We start from the raw sequence: 13,552 nt of genomic DNA on the forward strand, positions 1-13,552 counted from the left end.
CACCACAGCATCTTCTGCTTCCTCCTGTCCCAGCTCTGTGAAGGGCTCTTCCTGCTCCCTGGGGATAGGTGTGGTGGGCGGGTTGCCAGGACCCCCATGCAAGGCAGCACTGGAGGTGCTGGGGAGCTCCTCGATGTCAGAAGCCTCCTGGCTGCTGGAGGAGAGCACGATGGTAAGAGGAGTGTCCTGGGAGGAGGCAGCAGGTCTGGGGGTGGCCACAGGGCTGTCTTCTGTCTCCCAGGCTTCTTGGGAGACCTCGAGGTCCACCTCAGGGCCATTCTGGTGCTGGATGGCAGAAGGGGGTTCCAGGAGCCCCAGCTCCTCGAGGAACTGATCAGTGCACATCTCTACAGTTTCATCAATGAGCTGGTGCACAAAGCTCGCCGTATGGCCCTGCAGGAATGGCTGCAGCTCCCGAACCAAGGCCAGCTCATTCAGCCCACAGCGGCACAGCCACGAAATGACATTGGCTTCCAGCGCATCCTGGTCCCACCAGGCAGCCCCAAACAACTCCCTGGCTTGCTGGCGCACCCAGGGCCGCAGCGGACCGAGGAGATTGGGGTGTTCCCTGAAGAGGGCTGCCCATTCCTCAGGCAGGAGGCTGCTCACAGCAGTCTGGAGCACCGGCTCTACAGCTCCCTGCTCGTCCTGGTGGCTTTCTTCTTGTGTCTCTGCACGGCGGGTGACCTGCACCTCCAGAAAGTCATCTTCTGACCAGATGGAGTAGCGGATGGAGGTGATGTCCTGCCTGCAGAGGGGGCAGTTGACGGTTCTCTTGGCCCAGCGCATAATGCAGCCAAAGCAGAACTGGTGTTGACAGGGGCTGATGATGCTGGGCTCCTTTGGGGTCCCCTGGCACACAGGGCAGGTGACGTCAGCCTCTGTGGCCATGGCGTTGTCTCGCTGCGGCGGGCTGGGGAGAGCTGCGGATGGGGAGCTGCTTCCCCTCGCTGGCGCCGCTGAGACAGGTGCTGCGCGCTGCAAGAAGGAGAGAGGCCAGGGTCAGTGGCTGTGCCGGGGCGGGCAGCAGCAGTGCCCCGGCCCCTCAGCAGGAAACCCCCCAACCCCAGCCCCAGCCCCAGCCCCGCGGCTGGGCCGTCTCATGCCCCCCGCGGGCCGCCCCGGGGCACTTGTCCCCACACAGCTCACCTGCGCTGCTGCGAGCACGCCTCACAGGGCCCCGGCTGCCTGAGCCAGGCAGGGCCGGGGAAACACAGGCACTGCCTGCGGGGACGGGCACCGAGAGCAGCTGCCGACGGCCCCACAGCACAGCGCCACCAAATCCTTGCTCGTCTCTCCAAGCCTCGCAAACACGCTCAGCGGGAGTCCAGGCACGAGCCAGGCTGGGACGGGCTCTGCCGGTGCCCCAATATAAGCAGCGAGGGCCGTGAGGTCACAACCAGTTGCTGGGTGACCTCAGAGCCCATTGCTGGGTGTCATCACAGCCCTGTCTGCCCCAGCAGCTGCCTGGGCTCACAGCTCCAATGTGAGTCTCACCAGTGGGCATGTGTGTCCCCTGCCCAGTGTCATGGCGCTGGGGTGGCCCAGGCCTGGTCAGCCACAGGCTTTGTGCCCACCAGACTTTGGGAAGAGGGAGGTGTCCAGGCCATTCCTTCCAAAATGGCTTCCTGTCCGGGAGCTGCTGGACAGCCACTCTTAGCGGGGTCTTCAAGGGACAGGAGAAAAGATGGGCGCTGCTGCCAAGTTCCTGCAGTGGTGCTTGTTTGAGGGAGGTCAGAGAGCCCCTGGACCAACAGGCATCGGTGCTTCTGCATGTGGGGCTAAGGCTGGCGGTCAGGGGGCCCAGGCAGTCAGCCAGAATTTCCACCAGCACTGAGAAAGTGGCAGAAGGATGGGGAGGTGTGGCCGGGGCAGAAATGTGTGGGGAAAGTGGGAAAAAGGCTCTGAAATCTTCCAGATATGGTCACAGTGTATTCCAGCTTGTCCCACTGCATGGATATGCAATGGATGCCTGTGACTGGGAGCCTTCATTGAATACTAGAATGTCCCCAGATGGAAGGGACCCCCCACAGATCCTTGAGTCCAGCTCCTGGCTCCACACAGGACCCCCAGAAAACCAAAGCACGTGTCTGAGAGCATTGCCCAGATGCTTTCTGAACTCCAGCAGGCTTGCTGCCCTCACTACTTCACTGGGAGGCCTGTTTCAGTGGCCAAGCCCCCTGTCAGTGAAGAATCTTTTCCTTCCCTCATGAGGAAGCTGCAGGCCGTCACGAGGCCTCTCCTCAGCCTCCTGCAGGCTGAACAAACGCAGGCACCTCAGCCGCTCCTCATCTGTCCTGCCCTCCAGACCCTTCACCACTTTGAAGCCCTCCTTTGGACACTCTCTAAGAGTTTTATGTCCTTCTAATATTGCGGTGCCCGAAAGTGCACACAGGACTCAAGGTGATGCTGAAAGAGCACAGAGCAGAGCACAGCAATCCTTGCCCCCAACCGGCTAGTGATGCTGTGCTGGAGGCACCCCAGGATGTGGTTGCCCCTACTGGCTGCCAGGGTCCACGGTTGATTCACGTTCAACTTGCTGTCAACCAAAATCCCCAGATCCCTTTCTGTGGGACTGCTCTCCAGCCCTTCACCCCCCAGACTGTCTGTACAGCCAGGGCTGCCCCTTGCCAGGTGTAGAATCTGGCATTCGCTCTTGCTAAGCCTCATATCACTGGGGATTGCCCAGCTCTCTACTTTGTCAAGATCATTCTGCAAGGCCTCCCTACCCTCAATGGAGTCAGCTGCTCCTCCCAGTTTAGCGTCATCCGTAAACTGGCTCAATATGCCTTCAAGTCCTACATGCAAATCAGTTAGGACAGCATTCAAGAGAAGTGGCCCTAAAATGGAGGCCTGCGGAAGCTCCCTAGTGACTGGCCGCCAGCCTGATGCAACTCCGTTTACGATAACCCTTGGAGCCCGACCCATCAGCCCCTTGTTCACCCACCGCATTATGCATTGCTCTAGCTGTGTACTGGTCAATTAGTCCAGAAAGAGGCAGCGAGAAACATTACCCAGTCTGTGCTGAAATCCAAACTGATGCCATCAGCTGGCTGTCAAAACAGAGTAATTTCTCTTACTGGAATGTAAATTTCTAGAAGTGATTCACAAAGTGTACTGGTAAATCAAAATACCAGAGGTCTAAATATAACTTTACAAAGATTTCATCTACAAAGGGCATAAGGGCATATTCTAAAATCCAGTAAAATTAGGTTGTCTTTGGTTATCTCGTACCAATAACGGTTTCTCCTCTCCTTAAAAGTACATCAAAGAATAAAGCAAAACATAAAATTTTCAAAAATAGAAGTGTTTCCAATGAAACTACACAAGTGTAAAATTGCTATATTTGATTTTTATGGACTTGATACCCTCTTTGTTATTAAAGCTAAAAAGTGAATTGTATAAGAAAAGATTTACTTGTATTCTTTCCAGGCTGTAACTGACTAGAACTTGTTCTATTCAATTGAATTCTTCTGTCAAAAGAAGCTAGATCACATCCAATTTATGAAAAAACATTTCCTTCACAGGCATTTAAAAATGAAAACAGTTCAGATGCTTGATTGTTTCTTTTTATGAAAAGAAGAATTTTAAAGAAATCTATATCTTGTCTAGATGCTTTCTGAAAATTCTGACTTGTTTCTCTGTAGAAGAATTCATAGAGAAAGACAGATGGACGTCTATTCTGGCATTGGTTGCAGGATTTAATAAAAATATAAACCCCAAACTACCACAGTTTGATTCAATATGACGTAATGTATGTTTTTTTTTTTCTGTATTTCATAAATATTTCTGTATTCCATAAATATTATTTTTCTATCCAATAGCTTGAAAAGATTTTTAAAAATCTATGAAAGTCCCAAAGACTTGGTGAATACAATTACTGCCTCAATTTACGTTTACAAAAATACGTGTATTGTATTGGAAAAAAAAAATAAATTGAACATATTATTATGTTGAATGTTCTGAGCTAAAACAATGGGGACATTGAAACATTGAAACAATATTGTATCTTGTGATTTAATGTTATTCATCTCAGCTATACAGTAACCTTTTTCTTGACAAATAAAAGAACGGAAGAATGAGAGAAATTCCTTCTATAGTCTTTGTTAGTGCTGATTTTATTCACAAAGAGTGGCCAGCATCTTTGTAGCACCAGAAGAGAGCCAGGCAAATGTTGTTCAGCACTGTAGAAAAACAGCATTTCTGTTTTTGTTCAAACCTGCCATTTAATTTATTTATTTATTTATTTATTTATTTATTTATTCAGCCAGTGCTCTGTGCTTCAAAATCTTGTGTGAGGTCTGTGAAGACAGTGTTTTTCAGGCATTTTAATTGCCTTCAGTCAGATTACTAACTTTCTGTACAGCCTGAGAATGGTCAGTGTTCTGTATAGTGCCCCCTATTTTAGATACCCCAATTCAAAGGGATGTATTTTAAAATTTTCTTGTGATTTACCATTTCTTCTATTTGAACAATGTGAAATATATTTGCATTTGTATGATTTTTATTTTATGCACAAAAATATGAATTATGTACTATTATTGTCACCTGAAATTCACCAAGAAGTGGATTTCAATTTAAAATAATTATTTTCTAAATGCCTATGTATATATCTGGTGTATTTTAAACTGGAATGAAAGAAATACAAAAACAACAAACAAACAAGCTATGCTTACGCACTAATATGGCCCCAGTGTCCATCCAGAAGGTGGACGAACTTAAACAGTCCCTGCAGAATTTGGTTGCAGTGGAAATGATATAATTGATTTTAAATGGCATAACTGAAGTGAATGATCTTTGAGTAAGTCAGACCAGAGCCATATATTTGTCACAAAATCTATAGCCCTATGGTTAACTAAGATTTTCTTTTTCTGATTGCCTTTTCTTAGTTGAATTTCCAAAACAAAAGTCTATAGAGATATTCTATCACTAATCCTCCAAGTGACCATTGGACTTCCATTCCCTTCTGCAGAGTGAGCAAACTTCACCAGGGTTGGAGGTGATCCAGCTGACCAAAACTACAATATGGTGGTTTAGCTAGTTTTACAGGAGGTATAAAATGTGAATCTGAACACCTTAATCTTGAGAAGAAAAATTAACACACATTTCTGGGGTGAGACTGGGGCATTGGGTGAACATGGGCACAGGCTCATGGTCACAATGTACTTTATGAAGGAAATCTTCAAGGTTCTAGGACTAGCAAATACAGCGGTACCACTTACAGACAGTACATGCATATCTCATTCACATTAGTTAATTTTGAACAGTGTCCCTTCATAGTGTCCCCTCTCCAAACAGAACAATATCCAACAAACAAAAATGGCAAATTAAACATTTTCCTGTTGAGAATTTTTACATTAGGTTTGATTTACCTTGGTAAATCTGTGTTAGACAGTGTTAGACTGTGTAAAGCTGAACTGAAGTTTTTGGGGTGCAATTCTAAAGAGAGGTGCAAAAAGTTCATCAAATTCTTATTTTAGCTTTCTTCCAGTTGGGATCTGGGGCTTTGACTATGAAAATTCTTACTTTAGTTCTTAACAATCAACATCACGTTAAATATAAAACACTAAACTGTTCTGAAAAAAAAAATCACCTCAAATGAAATCCTTTTTAATTAAATCAATGCTATTCTACAGGTTCCCAAGCAAATTTCAATATCTGTCACAGAAAGGTCTCCCTGAAGAAGTATCATAATGTGATTTATACCCAACAAAATCACTTGACTAATCTGAACGTTCTCAAGCAGCCCATTTATTTGAATAACTTGCTTCCTCTGTTTGTAAGCTGATAATAAACTCTTGAGCTATGTGAACTCCACAGCTTTGACTATGGCTTATGTAGTTCTGTTTTGGATATTACTCTATTCTTCTGATTGTCTTTCAGACCAAGCAGAAGGTAAAATAACTTGCATGAAACGAGAGTATGATGCAAGTTCATCATGAAGATTTGAATAACAAATGTCTGGGTATATCTGTAATAAAATGCACATAATAAACTGTCTTCCATTCTGTTGATGTGTAGGTCAACAAAAATATGTTTAAATTCTTTGCTGCAGGCATAAGAATAGACCTTGTCTTCATATATTTCAGCTACCAGACACGCACAAAATGCATAGTAGTTATGAAAGCATGATTGTGATTTTTGGTCTTTCATTCAGCTGGGGGAAAGGATGAAGGATAGCATTTAGAAAAGAGGTTGTTTTGGAGGAGGAATGCAAGGAAGTTAAAGTTTTCCTTACACTCCAGCTCAGCCCCCCAAGGTGGAATACATTTCACCTGGCTGTAACCATCTGTAACATAGACGTGGATGCTGATCTAGTGATGTATCTTCTGTGAAGACAATGGAGCTAAACAGAGAATAAGTTAAGCAGACTCTGATGTACTTTGAATTCCTACCTAATGGTAAGAATGCTTCTTCAATGTCAATACAAGAATCTAGACGAGTAGAATTTGACATCTGCTTGATATTAGGCTTAAGGTCTGAATTGTGTGATCTGAATGCATATATTGGAGAAATTATTGAATTTTATCCAGTTAGTTCTGTCCTAAGATTCATAATTAGTGAGCGGCTGAGTGAAACGTACCATGCCTAAAGCTGTGTGATTATAGCTTATTCTTAAACACATATTGTCACTTAACTGGCAAAGTTTATTTTCTTTCTGGAACAACTTTGTCTACAGATATTGATTGAAATTTAGCACAGAATCCTCTATACATTTGTGGTCTGAGTATATTTGTATCATATAGAGGGCACTTGGTTTCATGTCCTCCACATTTTGAGATTCAAAGTAACTATTGACTATATGGAATATAGCAGGTACTGTTTGTTTTGTGAGTCTGATTTTCTTTATTTATTTTGAGCCTCCAGGAAAACAAAACAAAAACAAACAAAAATTTTGACTCTTTACTTGCTAAATGAATAACAAATCAAATTCAGTCATTTGAACCACCCTAATCAAAAAAAAGAAGGAGAATGAAGAATTTCTGACTCTTGATTCCCCAGGTTTGCTCCACCTTGTCTTCTGTACTAAGAGACTGTACCAATTTCCCACTGCAGATTTTATATTTTTCAGAATGATGTGTGCATTTATAAATATTTAACATTCAAAAGATATCTACACATTCTGAGAGTAAAGCATGAACTTACACATTTTTCTTGATGTGTTTGAAGATGTTGATCAGCGTAAGACTGACTGACTATGGATGGACCATACCCTTAGTGCAAGATTTTGCTTTTAGCATTTTCCAACTCAGTGAAAACTTTGGTTTCTCTGATTTTCATACCTCTTGATTCCAGTTATGATTAAAAATAAACAAATAAATAAATAATAACAAGACCTGGAAAACAAAATAATGACATAAAGGTTCAGTTTCCTAATCATTTTACAAACAAAAATTGTGGTTAGGAAGTTACTTTTAATTCTGTGTTTCTCTAGTAACATGGCAATTTCTACAAATGTGATACTTGCACACAGAACATACTTAGTGTTTTATACATTCTCATTTTCCGTATGTGTCTTACCATACACTAAACATCATTTTCCGTGGCTTGACGAATATAAATAAAAATGGACCTTGTATTTCATTATATTAGTGAAGCAAAAACATGATATTTTTGACTCAAACTTTTACCTGTGGAAAATTCAAATCAGTTCATCACCCTATATCTCTATTTCACAATTTTGTGAGGCTTGTTTGGCAAAATCTTATGGTTTCTTTGGGTACTTTTCTGTAACGTCAAGCTTTTCTTTTATAATCTATTTCAATTTGCAAGATTACTGCAGAGAAAAAAAAAGGAAACGCTAGTAACATCCAGACTAAAAAGAATAACATCTATTCTGGCAAAATACGGTTGTCTGAATGCTGTCAGTGTGCATATTTGGAAGGCAAATTGCAGTGGAGGGTGATTCCTCATATTAAGCTAACTGTCACAAAAGAAAAAAATAATCAATTTTGTAGCATACATCCTGTGTTAGCCATTTTGGTTTAGTATAAAGAGTATTGTAGTTGATAGTGCAAATATATACGCTGCCAAAAATATACACATTGCATTTCATACTTACCCAAAATACATACTGAGTCAAAATAGATTACAGTATTACAACAGTAGTATTGCTCTTTTAAATGTTAGAATAGAACATATTCAGATGTTGATAAAAAAGCACATTTTGTAAGAACCGTAAGAATGTCTAGGGACACAGGATGAAAGGATGAAAGAAATGGATATTTTTCAGTTTGTGTAGTAGTTAAAAAACAAACAAACAAACAAACAAAGAAACCACCAAACAACACAACAACTGTAGAGATACAAGGTAAGCTTTCTCTTCAGCTGATGCTATTGACCACGTGCCCTGCTTTCAACAAAATATCTTATAATGCAGTCTTGTTTTTGTTTTGTTTTATTTTGTTTTGAATTTATCCTCACCAAAGTCTGTAAGAATGTAGTTAAATCTCAGTTATATTTTTAGGAACTATTTTGCTTCATTTTTCATTTTACAGGTAAAATGAATTTATTTAGAAATTAAGTTTTTGTTTGGCAGAGTAAGTTAACTAACTTTTAACATCTTTCATAACACTGAAATTTAGTGGCCAAAGTGGGTCAATTTTAGTCAACACTAGAATTTCCTGATGGCCAAACCTTGCTTTACTGGGACCACAAACAAACCAGTTGCTATCATGAGATGCCAGTGGCCAGTATAAAACAGGGTAACCTTGGTAACCTTGTTTACTTTTTGTTTTGTTTTGTTTTGTTTTTTACTAGAGTAATGGGTTTGCGGTTGAGCTGCTACATCTCTAACATAGAGCTAATATATTGTGTTATGGTATTAAATCATTTCTTTCTAAATCTTTTTTAAATGAATGTTAACTTACTCTGGTAACCTATGAATGGTTATTCTGATTAGTAAATTTCTATCCTAGAAATTTATAATTGTGCTCTATTTAACAGCCAACGAGAAATATATAAGTTAATTCCATTGTTCTGTAAATAAATGTCAGAAAATTACCTTTATTAATTTCTAGCACTTATAGCATTTATTGGAACGAATGTTAGAGAGAAGAGTGTACATATCATTATGTCCACTTTTCATTTACTTTTAGAAGGAAACAACATGAGGGTGTGCACACTTCAGTTAATAGCATTACAAATGTTGAGAATTAGGATTGAGAGTCTTTATTTACTTAAGTGAATTTAGAAACAGGATATGGCAATATTATTAGTGACTATACTTAAGAGTTTGTTTTTGTATGGGTATATAGTTGCTTATGCTTGAGCTACATACATAAGGGGCTATATGTATAAAACCAGAAAGACAAAAAGTAATATTTGAGGCTACTATTTTATTGGCTGAAAGTACCTGGAATAAAGAACTTTGATACAGTATTTCAACCATGAAGTTATAGCATCCCTTACAGCCAGAATGAATTTTTTAACTGAAATTCTGTTTATCTTGTTGAAAAATTAAATTATAGCATTGTTCAATGATTTTAGATAAGCTCTCAACGGCTTATATTCCATAAAAGCTTTTTAAAAGCCTTTTTTTTTTTTTTTTTAATAGAAAATGTTGTGCACAGGCATATTATAATTACCACATATATTTAATAATAATGTTTTTTATCAAGCAACTGGCCACCTGTGTTTTTTGTTTTTTTTTTAATATTGCCAAGAACTTAGTTTCTATTCCCTAGATCTAGGCTAAATATAATTCTCTTTAAAATGGCTGCACAGCTATTATCCTGCCATTACGAATAATTCTAGCCGATAATTTTAAATACAAAAAGAATATTCATCTAAAATGACTACCCCTCTGCAAGTAAGAGTTTCTGCTATTTTGAGACTGCAAAATGCTTTCTGATCTATTTCATAAAAATTAGCTTTAAAAAAATTATATAGCTACTGATGCTCTTTTAAATAGACCTGTGGCATAGATACACAGCAAAGCCAGATAATGGGATACAAATTAAATATTTAGCAATATCTTTTACTAACATTTTATCTTATTGTAGCCATAGTGAACAGTTACAAATTGCCGTAACTGTTAGAAAATGCTGGAACTTTCTGCCCCATAAATATAAATATGGCAGAAAGAGTTAAATCCCAGTTTGTACCAGGACTGATTGAATTTTCTGGGAGAATGAGGCAATCCTGAGTGACACCTACCAGGAGTTAACATTCAGCCCCTAAAAATGTGACTTATTTAACTAAAGAAGAAAACAAAAGATGTTAATAAATCAAGTTGGAATGGTTAATGATAAGATAAATGGTTAGATTCTAGACTACATACTTTTTTCTTTTTTTTTGTTCTTCTTAAGTCTATTAATTTCAAAGGTATTTTGAAGATTTTCCTTTATGCTTTTTCTGTAATATATGCATGAACAGTTATCTGGAAGACTTCTGTGCACTGATCACTAGCAAGAATATTTTCTAAGTATAGACTGTCCAGCTGTTTTTCAAAGATTTTTCTTTTGGTTTAACAAGTCAGGAGCTAGTGATTTCTAAGTAGACCCAACAGCACTTACAACTAAGCAAGCACACGGTGTTACCTGAGTCTGAAAGAGTAAAGTGCCACAGAAAGTTCACGAGTGTGGTCTGCTAAACTGTGAAAGCCTCTGAATTTACTTGAAAGTGTCCTACTTTTGCAGAACTGTCCCTGTTGGTACAACCAGTTGTGTTTCTGAGGTATATGCCTGCTTTGCTTCACTCCTGTGCTCTCACCAGAAAGCATTTTCAGGGTGTATTTAATGGAAGCAGCTGAACAAAAGGCAGAGCAATCAAAAGTCAGGGTTGCCTTTATAAGAACAAGAGTAGAAGAAATCATGTTTTATATCTCTCTGGTTTCAGATTTTAGGCTGCTGCAGAATGGTTGGAGATCTCATAGCCTTCAGTTCAGTTTGGGTTATGGGTCATCATGGATCATCAGTGAAGAAACTGATTAGCAAATGTAAATTAATCTCACGCGAGGCGCCTGACACACTGTGGCCTGAAGCAGTTTGGCCACACTTTAGGGTAAGATGAAGCTGGTAAGCTGTACCCCAGCAAAAGATCTTCAGTTTCAATCTTTTCACCAATGGGTAAGAGCTACTTTTAATGAATCTCATAAACTGGTGAAGTTTACAGAGCAGACAGAGGTTCCAGAGGATGGCTACAAAGATGATCAGAGGGCTGGAGCACCTCTGTGAAGAAAATCTGAGAGAGCTGGGGCTGTTCAGCCTGGAAGAGACTCCATGGAGACCTCATTGTGACCTTTCAATACTTATAGGGGTCTTATAAAAAAGGACTCTTTACTTGGGTAGATAATGATAGGGAATGATCTTAAACAAAAAGAGGATAGATTTAGACTAGAAATTAGGAGGAAATTCTTCACTCTAAGGATAGTGAGGCACTGGAACAGGCTGTCAATAGAAGATGTGGATGTCCCATCCCTGGAGACATTCAAGGCCAGGCTGACTGGGGCCTTGGCCAATCTGATCTAGTGGGTGGCATCCCTGCCCATGGCAGGGAGCTTGGAGTTAGATGATCTTTAAGGTCCCTTCCAACTCGATCCATTCTATGATTCTGTGATTCTATGATTCTATGACTCTATAATTCTATTCTGTGTGTAACCTGTAATTCTGAGCCATTCATACCTTTGGTGAGAGGGAATGGCCCTCTGGCAGAGTATGAAAGCTTCTCCCTTCTGGCTTCCACAGGGATTCCATGCAGGATACTCTGCAGTTGTGAGGAGGAGCCTAGTCCCTTTGCAGAAGACTACAGCATGAGGATTACAAAGGAAATGCTGACAGCAGTATTTCCATCAAGCTAGTGGCTTTTGGCTTCACATCTTTGAATTGCTCCTACCAATGTTCATTTCTGTTCATTTACTATTAATTAGAGGTTGTTGTGAAAAAAAAAAAATATCTTTCTGAATTTCTACATTATATATACATCTGGATGATTAAAAACAATAAAATGAAAGGTTGTAGAGGTAGGACAGGGATGACTGCATGCCCTAGGCTACTGTACTTGCTGCATGAAGGTAACCCCTGTTAGTAAGTCACCCAGTACTAGTGACTGGAAAAGCTTTTGAGCAGATATATCTGCCAGGCAGGTGCACCAAGATGTAAACGTAATTTCCAGGACCTATTTCTCTGTGTCTCAGGGACAGGCTACACCAATCTACTCATCACACTTTTAAACTTGAAGTATATTAGGAAACACAAATAGACAAGCTACCATATTCCAGGTCAATGAATAGCTGTACCACAGTGCTTGCTCTTTTTATGAACTTTGGTTTGGACCATGTGAAATGCCACCATGGGAACAGAATCATAGAATCATAGAATCATGGAATATCCCGAGTTGGAAGGGACCCATAAGGATCATCAAGTCCAACTCCTGGTACCGCACAGGTCTGCCCAAAAGTTTAGACCATGTGACTAAGTGCACAGTCCAACCACTTCTTAAATTCAGACAGGCTTGGTGCAGTGACTACTTCACTGGGGAGCCTGTTCCTGTGTACAACCACCCTCTTGGTGAAGAACCTCTTCCTGATGTCCAGCCTAAACTTCCCCTGCCTCAGCTTAACACCGTTCCTGCGGGTCCTATCACTGGTTATTATGGAGAATAGGTCACCTGCCTCTCCACTCCCCCTCACGAGGAAGTTGTAGACTGCAATGAGATCCCCCCCCAGCCTCCTCTTCTCCAGGCTGAACAGGCCCAGTGACCTCAGCCGCTCCTCATATGTCTAAGCATCTGAGCTCAGTCCTACTCTACTTCTGGGATGGAAAGTCACCACTTTCAGAGATGGCTCTTATAAACTGAAAAACTAGTTAGTCTTTGTGGTTGATGGCAGTTCTATCCCAATAGTTGGTGCCTATGGACCAGAAAGATGATTTATTTTATTTTTTTTTCCTCAAGAGCATTTTGACTTATGGAGACATACTAAAATTCATTGTTTAAATGTTATTGCATCTAATCTATAGGAAACCATAGACAATTATTTCTGTGAACTTACAGTGACTTCAACATTTGACTTACAGTTGCCTCTGGTATCAGTAAATTGTACCTTTTGATGCAACTCTCTGACTGATGCTCATTTATAAATGCTGTAAAAAAAAAAGATCCACCAGAAAGGAAACTCTCCACTAGTAGCAGGAAGCAAATCAATTTCTTGAGAGATATAACTTTGGAAGATTTATCTATCAAATATAGATTAAAAATAATTTGAACAAAACTCAAAAGATATTCATCTGTTCTTTTTTCTTTCTTTCTCTCTCTCTCTTTTTTTTTTCTTTCCAGTCAAATGACACCTTCCCACAGATGCTCTGTTTCTATCCTGCACTGTGAGGTGGAGAACCTGGGGAGCTGTTGAAATCTTTGCAGCTTTGCTGTCCTGTCTTGTCCATTCTTGCAAAGAACAGTAGCTGTAGTGGCCTCCCAGATATCTCAGCTTTATTGATCACCCCAAAATAAATCACCTTCTGCTTTAGGCTGCACCAACACCATCTGGTGCTTTCCTCACTGTTCAGGCTGTGATTGCATCTGGCACGTGCTGGGTGTTTTCAACCCCAAGTTG

Source organism: Anser cygnoides, chromosome Z (assembly GCF_040182565.1).
Source record: "Anser cygnoides isolate HZ-2024a breed goose chromosome Z, Taihu_goose_T2T_genome, whole genome shotgun sequence".
Lineage (NCBI taxonomy): Eukaryota > Metazoa > Chordata > Aves > Anseriformes > Anatidae > Anser > Anser cygnoides.